Source organism: Hemiscyllium ocellatum, chromosome 10 (assembly GCF_020745735.1).
Source record: "Hemiscyllium ocellatum isolate sHemOce1 chromosome 10, sHemOce1.pat.X.cur, whole genome shotgun sequence".
Classification (NCBI taxonomy): domain Eukaryota; kingdom Metazoa; phylum Chordata; class Chondrichthyes; order Orectolobiformes; family Hemiscylliidae; genus Hemiscyllium; species Hemiscyllium ocellatum.
Window position 1 is genome coordinate 66,421,668 of NC_083410.1, and position 11,408 is coordinate 66,433,075.

Here is an 11,408-nt window from a genome sequence, read left to right on the forward strand (position 1 = left end):
ATCTTATGCTCACATCCAAATCATTTATATAAATGACAAAAAGTAGAGGGCCCAACGACAATCCTTGTAGCACTCCACTGGTCACAGGCCTCCAGTCTGAAAAACAACCCTCCACCACCACCCTCTGTCTTCTTCCTTTGAGCCAGTTCTGTATCCAAATGGCTAGTTCTCCCTGTATTCCATGAGATCTAATCATGCTAACCAGTCTTCCATGGGGAACCATGACGAATGCCTTACTGAAGTCCATATAGATCACACCTACCACTCTGCCCTCATCAATCCTTTTGTTACTTCTTCAAAAAACTCAATCAAGTTTGTCAGACATGATTTCCCACGCACAAAGCAATGTTGACTATCCCTAATTAGCCCTTGCCTTTCTAAACACATGTACATCCTGTCCCTCCGACAACTTGCCCACCACTGAGGTCAGGCTCACTGGTCTATAGTTCCCTGGCTTATGCTTACTACCCTTTTCAAACAGTGACACCACACTTGTCAACCTCCAGTCTTCCGGCACCTCAGCTGTGACTATCAATGACACAAATATCTCAGCAAGAGGCCCGGCAATCACTTCTCTGGCTTCCCACAGAGTTCTCGGGTACACCTGATCAGGTCCTGGGGATTTATCCACCTTTATGCACTTCAAGATATCCAGCACTTCCTACTCTGTAATCTGGACATTTTGCAAGATGTCACCATCTATTTCCCGATAGTCTATATCTTCCATATCCTTTTTCACAGTAAATACTGATGCAAAATACTCATTTTGTATCTCCCCATTTTCTGTGGCTCCATACGAATGCTGCCTTGCTCATTATTGTGGGGCCCTACTCTCTCCCTAGTTATGGTGGAGGTACAGGTTTTGGATTCTTCTGTAGATGAAGAACAGTAGAGGTTCTTTACGTTTGGATTCTTCTCTCCCTAGTTACCCTTTTGTCCTGAATGTATTTGTAAAAACCCTTTGGATTCTCCTTAATTCTATTTTCCAAAGCCATCTCATGTCCCCTTTTGCCCTCCTGATTTCCCTCTTAAGTATATTCCTATTTCCTTTACACTCTTCTAAGGATTCACTCTATCTACCCTGTCTATACCTCACATATGCTTCCTTCTTTTTCTTAACCAAACCCTCAATTTCTTTAGTCATCCAGCATTCCCTGTATCCACCAGCCTTTCCTTTCACCCTGACAGGAATATACTTTCTCTGGATTCTTGTTATCTAATTTCTGAAGGCTTCCCATTTTCCAGCTGTACCTTTACCTGCAAATAACTGCCCCCAATCAGTTTTCGAAAGTTTTTGCCTAATACCATCAAAATTGGCCTTTTTCCAATTTAGAACTTCAACTTTTAGGCCTATCCTTTTCCATGACTATTTTAAATCTAATAAAATTATGGTTGCTGGCCCCAAAGTGCTCCCCTACTGACACCTCAGTCACTTGCCCTGCCTTATTTCCCAAGAGTAGGTCAAGTTTTGCACCTTCTCTAGTGGGTACATCCACATACTGAATCAGAAAACTGTCCTGTACACACTTAACAAATTCTTTTCAATCTAAACCTTTACCAGTATGGTGGTTCCAGTCTATGTCTGGAAAGTTAAAATCTCCCACCATGTTCACCCTATTATTGTTACACACTGTTATCTCACTTTTTAGATTAGAATCAATCTAAACATCACGGCATAGACAGAGAACACAGGGGCTAACACCTTCAACATATTGTCTAGCCATCACCATTGTTAACAGCTAACCTGAGAATGCAACTTTTTAAAAAAAAGTTTTGTGATTTATCCATGAAAGAAGTGAAACTATCATGGTGTTTGAACAGATGACACACTCAACAGACAATCAAGGTATTTTTCAATGTATAATTTCAGTTACATCACACTGTGAAGTTTTGCTATAAATTCTGTCCCTTACAATTGTATTCTCCACAACCACCTGATGAAGGAGTGGTGCTCCTTAAGCTATTGTGCTTCCAATTAAACCTGTTGGACTATAACCTGGTGTTGTGTGATTTTTAACAACATACAGCTTATCAGTGCTAATCTCTAACTGCTTTCAAGAGAATGGTTGTGAACCACCATCTTTAACTGTTGTAGTCCAACTGAGGTGGCACAACCCCAGTATTGTTTGGTAGAATCCCAGGATTTCAACCCAGTAGCAGTTAAGTAACAGTGGTACAGCTCTGACTCAGAATGCCATGTGACCTAGAGTCATAGAGATATACAGCACAAAAACAGACCCTTCAGTCCATGTCAACCACATATTCTAAGAAAACTAGTCCTATTTGTCAGTATTTCGCCATTATACCTCTAAACCCTTCCTATGATTTTATAAACTTCTGTAAGATCACTGCTCAGCCTTTGGCATTTCAGGGAAAAATGCCCCAGACTATTTAGCATCTCCCTATAGCTCAAACCCTCCAATTCCAGCACCATCCTTGTAAAACTTTTCTGCAGCCTTGTGACCATAATTCTATTAGATCTAAAATAGTATTTAAAAAGATAGATCAGATCTAAAAGTTGAAGTTCTAAATTGGAGAAAGGCCAATTTTGAAGGTATTAGGCAAGAACTTTCAAAAGCTGATTGGGGGCAGATGTTCGCAGGTAAAGGGACAGCTGGAAAATGGGAAGCCTTCAGAAATGAGATAACGAGAATCCAGAAAAAGTATATTCCTGTTTGGGTAAAAGGAAAGGCTGGTAGGTATAGGGAAATTGAGGGTTTGGTAAAGAAAAAGAAGGAAGCATAAGTCAGGAATAGACAGAATGGACCAAGTGAATCCTTAGAAGAGTATAAAGGAAGTAGGAGTATACTTAGAAGGGAAATCAGGAGGGCAAAAAGGGGCATGAGATAGCTTTAGGAAATAGAATTAAGGAGAATCCAAATGGTGTTTGCAAATACATTAAGGACAAAAGGGTAACTAGAGAGAGAATAGAACCCCTCAAAGATCAGAAAGGCGGCCTTTGTGTGGAGCCGCAGAAAATGGGGGAGATACAAAACAAGTATTTTGCATCAGTATTTACTGTGAAAAAGGATATGGAAGATACAGAATATAAGAAAATACATGGTGACACCTTGAAAAATGTCCATATTACAGAGGAGGAAGTGCTGGATGTCTTGAAATGCATAAAGGTGGATAAATCCCCAGGACCTGATCAGGTATACCTGAGAACTCTGTGAGAAGCGAGGGAAGTGATTGCTGGGCCTCTTGCTGAGATATTTGTATCATCAATAGTCACAGGTGAGGTGCCAGAAGACTGGAGGTTGGCTAACATGATGCCACTGTTTAAGGAGGATGGTAAGGACAAGCCAGGGAACTATAGACCAGTGAGCCTGACCTCGGTGGTGGGCAAGTTGTTGGTGGGAATCCTGAGGGACAGGATGTACATGTATTTGGAAATGCAAGGACTGATTCGGGATAGTCAACATGGCTTTATGAATGGGAAATCATGTCTCACAAACTTGATTGAGTTTTTTTAAGAAGTAACAAGAGGATTAATGAGAGCACAGCGGCAGATGTGATCTATATAGACTTCAGTCAGGCGTTCGATAGGTTCCCCTTGGGAGACTGGTTAGCATGATTAGATCTCATGGAATACAGGGAGACCTAGCCATTTGGATACAGAACTGGCTCAAAGGAAGAAGACAGAGGGTGGTGTGGAGGGTTGTTTTTCAGACTGGAGGCCTGTGACCAGTGGAGTGCCACAAGGAACAGCGCTGGGCCCTCTACTTTTTGTCATTTACATAAATGATTTGGATGTGAGCATAAGAGGTACAGTTAGTAAGTTTGCAGATGGCACCAAATTGGAGGTGTAGTGGACGGCGAAGAGGGTTACCTCACATTACAACAGGATCTTGACCAGATGGGCCAATGGGCTGAGAAGTGACAGATGGAGTTTAATTCAGATGAATGTGAGGTGCTCCATTTTCGGAAAGCAAATCTTAGCAGGACTTATACACTTAATGGTAAGGTCCCAGGGAGTGTTGCTGAACAAAGAGAATTTGGAGTGCAGGTTCATAGCTCCTTGAAAGTGAAGTCGCAAGTAGATAGGAGAGCGAAGAAGGCATTTGGTATGCTTTCCTTTATTGGTCAGAGTATTGAGTACGGGGGTGGGAGGTCATGTTGCAGCTGTACAGGACATTGGTTAGGCCACTGTTGGAATATTGCGTGCAATTCTGGACTCCTTCCTGTCAGAAAGATGTTGTGAAACTTGAAAGGGTTCAGAAAAGATTTACAAGGATGTTGCCAGGGTCAGAGGATCTGAGCTACAGGGAGAGGCTGAACAGGCTGGGGCTGTTTTCCCTGGAGCGTCGGAGGCTGAGGGATGACCTTATAGAGGTTGACAATTATAAGGGGCATGGATAGGATAAATAGACAAAGTCTTTTCCCCGGGGTCAGGGAGTCCAGAACTAGAGGGCATAGGTTTAGGGTGAGAGGGGTAAGATATAAAAGATGCCTAAGGGGCAACTTTTTCATGTAGAGTGTGGTACGTGTATGGAATGAGCTGCCAGAGGATGTGGTGGAGGCTGGTACAATTGCAACATTTAACAGGCATTTGGATGGGTATATGAATAGGAAGGGTTTGGAGAGATATGGGCCCCGTGCTGGCAGGTGGGACTAGATTGGGTTGGGATATCTGGTCGGCATTGATGAGTTGGACCAAAGGGTTGGTTTTCATGCTGTACATTTCTATGACTCTATGACTCTAACTAGCCATGTGGATACAGAACTGGCTCAAAGGTAGAAGGCAGAGGGTGGTGGTGGAAGGTTATTTTTCAGACTGGTGGCCTGTGACCAGTGGAGTGCCACAATGTTCAGTGCTGAGTCCTCTACTTTTCGTCATTTATATAAATGATTTGGATGTGAGCATAAGAGGTATGGCTAGTAAGTTTGTAGATGACACCAAAATTGAAGGTGTGGTGGACAGTAAAGAAGGTTACCTCAGATTACAACAGGATCTTGATCAGATGGGCCAAGAAGGTGAGAAGTGGCACATGAAGTTTAATTCAGATAATTGCGAGGTGCTGGATTTTGGGAAACTAAATCTTAGAAGGACTTAATGGTAAGGTCCGAGAGAGTGAAAACAGACTCTTCGATCTAACCCGTCCATGCCGACCAGATATCCTAACCCAATCTAGTCCCACCTGCCAGCACCCGCCACATATCCCTCCAAACCCTTCCCATTCATATACCTGTCCAAATGCCTCTTAAATGTTGCAATTGTACCAGCCTCCATCACATCCTCTGGCAGCTCATTCCATACATGTACCAACCTCTGCGTGAAAAAGCCACCCCTATATCTTTTATATCTTTCCCCTCTCACCCTAAACCTATCTCATTGAAAGTGGGGTCACAGGTAGATAGGATAGTGAAGAAGATGTTTCAATGCTTTCTTTTATTGGTCAGAATATTGATTACAGGAGTTGGAAGATCATGTTGCGGCTGTACAGGTCATTGGTTAGGCCACTGTTGGAGTATTGTGTGCAATTCTGGTCTCCTTCCTATCAGAAAGATGTTGTGAAACATGAAAGGGTTAAAAAAAATTTACAAGAATGTTGCAGGGTTGGAGGATTTGAGCTATAAGGAAAAGCTGAATAGGCTGGGGCTGTTTTCCCTGGAGTGTCGGAGGCTGAGGGGTGATCTTATGGAGGTTTATAAAATCATGAGGGGCATGGATAGGGTAAATAGACAAAGTCTTTTCTCTGGGTTGGGGCAGTCCAGAACTTGAGGGCATATTTAGGGGAGAGGGGAAAGATATAAAAGAGACCCGAGAGGCAACTCTTTCATGCAAAGGGTGGTACATGTATGGAATGAGCTGCCAGAGGAGGTGGTGGAGGCTGGTACATTTGCAACATTTAAAAGGCATCTGGATGGGTATATGAATAGGAAGATGTTGGTGGGATATGGGCCGGATGCTGGGAGGTGGAACTAGACTAGGTTGAGATATGTGGTCGGCGTGGACAGGTTGGACCAAAGAGTCTGTTTCCATGCTGTACATCTTTGTGACTCTATAAGTTTAACAACATCTTTTCTATAGCAGGGAGACCCGAATTGGACACGGTATTCCAAAAATGGCCAAGCAATGTTGTGTATAGCCACAGCATAATATCTCAATTCCTATATTCAATGCATTGACAAGTGACCAATGAAGGCAAGTATGCCAAATGCCTGCTTCACCACCCTGTCTACTATGCTGACTTTACTGTACCTGTATCTGAATGTAGAATTAAAGCAGAAAAATATCCCAGGCCAATATTTGATCATATTTAAGCACCCCCATCATATCGGCCCCTCAGCCTACTTTTCTCCAAGAGAGGAGAACTAGCCCTTTCTTAATATGTGTACACAAGGTTTCCTGGCAACACCCTTGCAAATTTTCTCTGCATCCTTTCGTGCCCCAATTTTAAGAGTACAATTTGAGAAAAAAGTGATATCAAGTATTGCTGGTCAATGTTCAGCCACCATTCCTACTCCCATCCCCACCCCCCCCATGGGAGAGGGGGAATTCAGAAATGTCATTCCCATTTTTGAGTTTATGACAGAGTGAAGATCATTACTGAAGCAGCTGAAGATGGATGGGCTGAGGACAATAGAGCACTGGTAAACCCCTGCTCAGATATCCTGGGATGACATTATTGACTTCCAGCTTCCATAACCATCTTCATTTCTGCTTGATATAATTCCTGAGATTTTCCCACTATTCTGACTGACTCGTATTTCAGAGTTTCCTTGATACAAAGGACAGTCACTGTCACCTCCCTGGAGTCAGCTCTTTTCTCCATATTTGGATTAAGAAGGTACTGAGGTCACCTTGACTGTGATGAATTTCTTTACATGGTTGTCCAGCCAAGTTCTTTTGCATATAGTATCTAAAAGATGGTTATTACATTAGCATATGGGGGTGTTAATTTATTGTTGGAAAATCTACGATTTAGTCAAGAGATATTCTGAATCTTCTAGCAGATATCAATGCTAAGCATGGTGGTATCCATGGCGGGGGTAGGAGTGGGTGGAGTGCTGCAAAGGGTAAGACCTTAGAAAAATGTCTCATGCCATATGATGAGCACTCTGTCATTCAAATAGCAAAGTTTTCAATACTTCCCAAATTTCTATGTATGTTCGAAACAGATAAGCAGTAAAAAAGAAAAATCTGCAAATTCAACAAAACTGCTGGCTGGTGTTAATCTGTATGCACTGACATCAGCAAATTTGTGAACAAAGAAAAGTGGATGCAGATAGCAAGAGAAACTGGCTGTCCCTGGCCTGTCAGCATAAGTATCAAAGTATGAGAACTTGAAAATCTAAGAATATAATATATATTTTTCTCTGTTCTTAAGGGGATTTGTGCTTTTTAAATTATACTGTATGAACAATTATCAGGTCATTTTTTTCCCACTGCAATTTAACTAAATGCATGTAAATACTTCATTTATCTTTCAAAACACTCTGATTCACTATTAGATCACTGGCTTTAATTAACAATAAAGCATGTTGTTAGTTATCTGTATATTGGATCCAAGTGTTCCCGGCAGAACATAAATCGAACATTGATAAACAGGGTCTCACAGTGTAAGTGTTGCTTGATATCACTGTCAGTAGCACTTTTTTCATCACTTTGCTGATGATCAGTTGCAAACTGATGGGGCAGTGGTTGGCCAGATTGGACTGTCCTGCTTTTTGTGAACAGAACAATGAACAATGTTGCATATCGGTCAGTAGATGCCAGTGTTGTGGCTATATATGAATAGTTTTGCGAGAGGGGTACTAAGTCCTAAAGCAGAAGTCTTTAGTACCACATTGTCACAGGCCACATCCTTTGCAGAAAGACTCCTTTACACTTATATTCCATCTCCTTTGCAACAAAAACTAGCATAGCATTTTACCTTTCTAATTTCTTGCTACACCTGCAATTTAACTTGCTGTGATTCATTTATAAAGTCACTCAAGGCCCTCTGAATATAAACATTTTCCAGTCACTGAGCATGAAAACAGACAACTTCAATTTATTTTATCTCATCTACCATGTTCCTGCCCTTTTACTCAGTCTGTGTAACAACTTGCTGAACTCTCTTTGCATACATTTTAAAAGATGATTACTTTGTGTCATCAGCAACCTTGCATACATTATACTCAGTTTCCTCATCAATTGATATAGGTCATTTATATAAGTTATAAACAGCTGAGATCCAAGTACTGTTTCTTTGCAGTATTCTGCCAGACATGGCTCCCAACCTGAGAAAGTCCAGTTTTTTTTCTTATTCTCTGCTTTCAGTCCATTAATAAATTTTCAATTCATGCTAATATATTACTCCTAATCCCCTGACTCCTAATTTTAAGGTAGCTTCTTGTGCAGCACCTTCGTGAAAGCTTTTGTGGGCGGCACGGTGGCACAGTGGTTAGCACTGCTGCCTCACAGCGCCTGAAACCCGGGTTCAATTCCCGACTCAGGCGACTGACTGTGTGGAGTTTGCACGTTCTCCCCGTGTCTGCGTGGGTTTCCTCTGGGTGCTCCGGTTTCCTCCCACAGTCCAAAGATGTGCGGGTCAGGTGAATTGGCCATGCTAAATTGCCCATAGTGTTAGGTAGGGGTAAATGTAGGGGTACGGGTGGGTTGCGCTTCGGGGGGCCTGTTTCCACACTGTAAGTCTAATCTAATCTTTTGAAACTCCAGAAACACCACATTCCCTGGTCCCTTTATCAAAAATCTATAATGGATTAGACAGATGTGACATTTCTTTTATAGATCTATGCTGACTTTCCAGGTGCCCCATTCCACATAATAATTTCCATCAAGTTGCCCGCTGCTAATGCTAGGCTAAATGGCTTAGAATTCCTGGTTTTCTCTCTTTTTGCTAACTACTACCATTGGGAATAGAATCTAAGACATTCTGTCTTCATTATCGCTGTAGCTACCTTCTTTAAGATCTTAAGCTGCAGGATGTCAGGTTCAGGGGATGTGCCACCACAAAATCTCGTGAATTTCTCCAGTGACCTTTCTTATATTGATTTTGTTAAAGTTTTTTCACTTATCTTATTGTAGACACAAAAGGAATGGGAGTAGTTCTCCTGTTTCCACATATGAATCCACAGGTTGCTGCTACCTGCTACCTACACCAGATTGTGTCCTCGCTCCCTTGGACTGTGATCTGTGTCTAAGACATCTGAACTTGCTGCCCACTGTGACTGGCAAACTGACTCTGAAAACATACATTTCCAAACCATCAATTCTCATGTTTGTGCCATAAAAAGCCCAAGATCCAACCTGCATCAAAATGTGAAGGACAATAAGGTCTGAAATTGTAGTTTTGATTTCATCTTCAGCAAATGTTGACCAACCTTTAGTTTATTTGTTTATGGAAAATGGCATCACTGACTAATCCAGAATTAATTGCCCTACCATAATTGCCTTTGAAAAGGTAATGGTGCCTTCTTGACTTTTGCAGTGCTATTGAGCATTTCAGTTCAGAATTATCTATCTCTTTTTTTGCCCATGGTAATTCTATCCCTTTACCAAGTTGTGCCAGTATGCTGTCGTTAGACGGAACCAATTTCTAAAACTGAAAGTAATTTTATTCCTATGTCATCTGCAATCAAGAGTATAATTAATCCATGGTTAAAACTCCAAAGCCAAACAAAAGAAAAGCTTAATTTGAAGTATTTAAGTTCTTACTGACAAATTATCCAACACTTTGTACTAATTTGTGACAATTAGTTAAGGGGCACAAGTTCAAAAATGGCAAACTGTAAGTTTTGCACTGATTTAAGGAAGTTCTTCAAATAATGATGTAATGAAGCCGCAAGTTTTAAATAAAGAAATAGTTGTGGTGAAGGACTATAGGTTTTTCTGTATGGTTCGAGCACTCATTGATTTTTCTTTATTTTTATTTTATTATTTTATCAATTTTGGTTTGCAGCAATGAATGGGTAATTTAACCTAAAGATGACTTTTGGACTGTCGGTAAAAGGTTATTTTGAAAGGAAAACTAGACCAAACAACCTTTCGTTTATCCTTGAGGCCAGACCTGAAAGTTAGTTGCAGGTTTGTTCCTGATCAAAAGGTTCTGTAGATGCTTCATCATCAGGGGAGAACCTTGTATTTAAACAGATAATAGAATTTAGCTAGTTACAAGGACAGTACTTGGGAAATCTGTACAATTCCTTATGCTCAAGCAGATGGCAAAGGATGAATAATAACTGGGATTTCATGGAGGAGATGATCAGTCTGTAATGGAGAGATTGGATTTGGACTGTGTTCTCTGTTAAAAAAAATGAATCTGGTTGTTGATGTTACAGCTTTAAGATTTGAAAGCTTCTTACCTAACCTCCCACAAAAAAATCTTTTGGAAATTCAGAATAGAAAACTAAGTTGCAGATATTATTGTCTTTATCTGAGTGAAATGTAAAGTGACCATGATCAACACACAGCATTGAAACAGGCTCTTTGGCCCAAGCTGTTCCATGCCAAAAATGTGCCAACTCAGTTAGTTCCAAGTGCCTGCATTTGGTCAATATTCCTCTAAATGCTTCCTATACAAGTACCTATCCAAATGTTTTTAAAGCGCTGCTATTGTACTTGCCTTTTCTGGCAGCCCGTTCCATTTACGTATCATTCTCTGCTTGAAGAAGTTGCCCCTCAGGTCCTTCTTAAATATTTCCCCTTTCAGCTTAAATTTATGGCCTCTAGTTTTCAATCCCCCATCTATTCATCCTATCTATGCCCGGCATGATTTTACAGACTTCAATAAGGTCATCCTTCGTTCTCCTACATTCCAAGGAATAAAGTTTTATCCTGGCCAACCTCTCCCTATAAACTCAGACCTACTAGTCCTGGCAATATCCTCATAAATCTTCTTTGCACTCTTTCCAGTTTAACTATGTCTTTCCTATAACAGGGTGACCAAAACTGTACACACTACTTCAAGTGTGGTCTCACTAATGACTTATACAACTGTAACATAATGTCCCAACTCCTATACTCAATGTCTTGACTGATGAAGTTAAAAATCGCACACCACCAGGTTATAGTCCAACAGGTTTATTTGGAAGCACACTAGCTTTCAGAGCGACGCTCCTCCATCAGGTGATTGTGGAGGGCTCGATCGTAACACAGAATTTATAGCAAAAATTTGCAGTTTGATGTAACTGAAATTATACATTGAAAAATTGATTGTCTGTGGAGCCTTTCATCAGTTAGAATACAGTGATAGTTTCACTGTATCACTGTATTCTAACAGATGAAAGGCTTAACAGACAATCAATTTTTCAATGTATAATTTCAGTTACATCACACTGCAAATTTTTGCTATAAATTCTGTGTTACGATCGAGCCCTCCACCATCACATGATGAAGGAGCGTCACACCGAAAGCTAATGCTTCCAAGTGAACCTGTTGGACTATAACCTGGTGTTAT